This window comes from Bubalus kerabau, chromosome 20 (genome assembly GCF_029407905.1).
Source record: "Bubalus kerabau isolate K-KA32 ecotype Philippines breed swamp buffalo chromosome 20, PCC_UOA_SB_1v2, whole genome shotgun sequence".
NCBI classification, from domain to species: domain Eukaryota; kingdom Metazoa; phylum Chordata; class Mammalia; order Artiodactyla; family Bovidae; genus Bubalus; species Bubalus kerabau.
In genome coordinates this window covers 9,764,831-9,768,592 of record NC_073643.1, presented here as the reverse complement: position 1 = coordinate 9,768,592, position 3,762 = coordinate 9,764,831, and the positions used below count along the sequence as shown (strand labels likewise).

Here is a 3,762-nt window from a genome sequence, read left to right as displayed (position 1 = left end):
TATTGATTTGACCAAATATTATAACTATATTCAGAAGATGAAGGATAGTAAGAAGGAATAAGTAAGAATAAGTAAGGAATAAGTAAGAAGGAATACTATCAGAGAATAAATTTGCGTGTACCATAATAGATGGAAGTTGGTAGATAATATCTAAAGTAGAATTCAGGGACTTCCCTGGCGGTCCAGTGGTTACGACTCTGCTTCCAATACAGATGGTAGGGGTTTGACCCCTGGTTGGGGAGCTGAGATCCCACATGCCTCTCGGCCAAAAAAACAAAACATAAAAATAATATTGTAATGAATTCAATAAAGACTTTAAAAAAGTCTTTTTTAAAGTCATAAAAATTTTTTTTTAAATCTTAACAAAAATCTTAAAAATACTGTTGTTGAGGATTAAATAAGATAATTTATATTAACTGTTCAGCATGGCACTTAAATATAGTAAATGTTTAGCAAGGCCATTAAATGTAGCTACTGTGATTAATGATTAATTAATGATTTTTTTCCTTTAATGGTTTTTTTCAATTTCTTCTGTTAGTTATTGACCTGTTAATGTTTTTTTTTACATCTTCTTGGGTTAATTTTTGAAGAGGGCTTTGATTTTGATATCAGGCTGGGAATTTTGAGCTCAACTACAAGCAGCAGGCCAAAAGTTAGCAGAGAGGGAGAGAAGGAGGCCAAAGGAATGAAAGGAATAATTGATGAACCAAAGTCTACAGGGAGAAGGGAGGTCAAGCACAAAGATCTGTGTGTTGAGCAAACACGCACCTCTACTGAGGCTGGCAGAAAGGGATGGATTCGTGTAGAAGGTATCAAGTATGCAGTAAGGAAGAAAAAGAGTTTCATGTTAAATGAACGTTCTAATTATTCAACACAAAACCATTAAATTACATTTTATGGTCTCAAACACGGTGAAAATGCATTATTTCTCGAAACTTTAGTAACATTATGTTATAATATTGTACTTCAAAGTACTTACTTGTGACTGATGTAAACAAAGCAAAAATACATGCTCTTCCTATAGAGAAAGTAGTGTGGGGAAAATATACAGAAGACTGTGCTACACACTGAGAGAAAGTAAAGGCTTATTCGTGAGCACAAACCGAAACATTTCAGCAAAGCACATCATCTTCCGGGTATTTTCATCGTTATCGAAAGAGGAGAAGATCTCTGTAGAAATAGAATCACAAAATATATACTACGGTCTTGCTATATTTATTAAATAGACAATTTTACGGACAAAAATATTTACAGAATGGACATTGTTTTATTATATTCGGAGTAGAAAAACTAAAAAAGCAAGAGAAAGTTTGTTACTTTACATGAATATGTCATGGTTAAGGTGGCCACTTCTGAGGTTTCCTTGTGCGTGGATTACCAAGCATCGAAGATCACATCTGCTACCAAAAAAAGCAGATAGCATGACTGTAACAACTAAATGTTAGCTGGGAAATAATTTCTTGTTATGTGCAAGTTATAGGTCATTTGTTATATATGTTATATAAGAGAATCTTTATCAACTAAATGTTAATTAGGGGTTAATTCCTCTCTATGTAACAAGTTCTTATCAATTTTGCAGTTGACCATAGTGAACAAGAAAATAAGCAATTAACCAGTGGAAGGAATGGATAAAAAATGGAGACATTTTGAATAATTGAAAAGACCAACCTCTTTCTTTTCATGTAAGAGTAAAGAAAGTGAAGTCGCTCAGTCGTGTCCGACTCTTTGCGACCCCGTGGACTGTAACCTACCAGGCTCCTCTGTCCATGGGATTCTCCAGGCAAGAATACTGGAGTGGGTTGCCATTTCCTTCTTCCCAATCCCAGGGATTTCCTTCAATCCCTGGGATCTTCCCGACCTAGGGATTGAACCCGGGTCTCCCCCTTTGCAGGTAGACGCTTTAACCTCTGAGCCACCAGGGAAGCCCTTAAGAGAAGTCTTTAAGAGTAAAGACTTTCTTAAAAACCCAAATTATAAGAAATTAAGTCTAGTCATTTTCCATATGTAGTGGTAGCCTAGATGATATTCAACACATATCAAACCTTAAACCTAATCATAGAAAAATGTCCATTATAATGGAAAAAGTATAGGATTAGGAGACAGGCAAAATTGGGTTCAAATACTAACTCAGTTGCCTACTATCTGGGTGACTTTAAACAGGTTTTATTTAAGTGGTCCAAGCCTCAGTTTCCTCAGCTAAAATTTGAGCATAGAAATACTTTCCTCACAAGACTATTTTAAGGCCTTAATTAAAATGACAGCTATTATTAAGAGAAGAAAATAGATTCTTAAATCTTGAAAAATTGAAAATCACTTTTCTTAAATTCCCTTTTTTGATGGTCTTTCATATTTACTACTAACTGCTTTAAAAATCTTCTAAAAATGCATTAAAGCAGGATCCATTCATTACAATTTCTAAACTCTTCAGGTAATTTTCCCTATAAAATTGGCATATATAATTTCATTATGTACTTCCTGTATGTTGATTATTATGAGAAAAAAATCATTTTTCATGATATCTTTAGCATTAAGAGGTAAATTACCTTTTCAAAGCTATAGTTTGCTAAACTATTTTTGTGATAAGCAATTATCAACTTGTTATTCTATTATGACAAATCATGTCAGTCCACTAAACCCTGTTTTAAAGCTTCAGATGGATCAGTCCTGGCCTCATATTCCATATTGATGTAACTATTGCTGCATAACAAATTACCCCCAAATTTAGTGGCTTGAAACAATTAAACTGATTATCTTATAGTTCCTATGGGTGGCCAGGCAGAGTCACCATGTTTTTTTTTAAGACTGAGCCGTGGGAGTCACACACCATCTTGACTTCTGCCATATTCAGACCAATCCTGATATACTATGGGAGGGGGCAACACAAAGGTGGGAATACCTGGAGGTGAACATTACTGGAAGGCCATCTTCGATGCTTGCTACCCTCCCACACATACAGGAGCAAATGTTCTGAAGAGATGCTTGTAACAGTGAAACTGCTTCTAAAAGCAGAGCGTTTTGCCTTGTACATAAAGATGCTCAATAATTAATTGAATAGATATTCACTCTTATAACCTAAAAAGAAAACAATTAAGTGAATAAATCGTTTGTTTTTTTTTTTTTTTTTGTCTGAGTTTGGATGCCGATTGGTTCCCATGAACAGTTTGGCCATCTGTGTCTTTTGGATGGTGGTCAGCAGGAGTGAGGAAGATGGTTGTCAAAGGTTTGTACACTAAGGAGAAATAGAAGGAAGATGTGGCAGAAAGTCTCCATAGCACCTGGTAACTTCGGTCTTGGGGTGTGGTAATCAAGGAAAATGGTCTTTGGAGGACACCAGGGACATTACAGTCAAGAGGTAATACCCGAGGGACTTCCCTGGTGGTCCAGTGGCCAAGACTCCATGCTCCCAATGGAGGGGGGCCTAGATTTGATCCTTGGTCAGGGAGCTAGGTCCTGGGCTTCCCTTGTGGCTCAGCTGGTAAAGAATCCACCTGCAGTGCCAGAGACCTGGGTTCGATCCCTGGGTTGGGAAGATCCCCTGGAGAAGGGAAAGGCTACCGACTCCAATATTCTGGCCTGGAGAATTCCATGGACTGTATGGTCCTTGGGGTTGCAAAGAGCTGGACACGACAAAGCGACTTTCACTTTCACTTTCTTTCAAGCTCAGAGTCTTTCCTCTGCCCTGTCCAGTCCGCTAATGAGCCCATGAAAGGCACACTTCATTTCTGTTACAGCGTTTCAGAGAACTAGATCCCACATGCTGCA

The 3,762-nt window shown here is 37.3% G+C and overlaps 1 long non-coding RNA gene across 1 annotated transcript; it reads right to left on the bottom strand.

The window, feature by feature from the left end:
* Nucleotides 1–1,065: 1,065 nt before the first annotated feature.
* LOC129635311 (uncharacterized) lies at nucleotides 1,066–1,788 on the bottom strand. Its single transcript, XR_008706219.1, has 3 exons — nucleotides 1,669–1,788; nucleotides 1,323–1,397; nucleotides 1,066–1,170 (listed from the first exon to the last, which is right to left on the bottom strand). It is a non-coding gene; the product is annotated as an uncharacterized LOC129635311 (long non-coding RNA).
* Nucleotides 1,789–3,762: the final 1,974 nt, after the last annotated feature.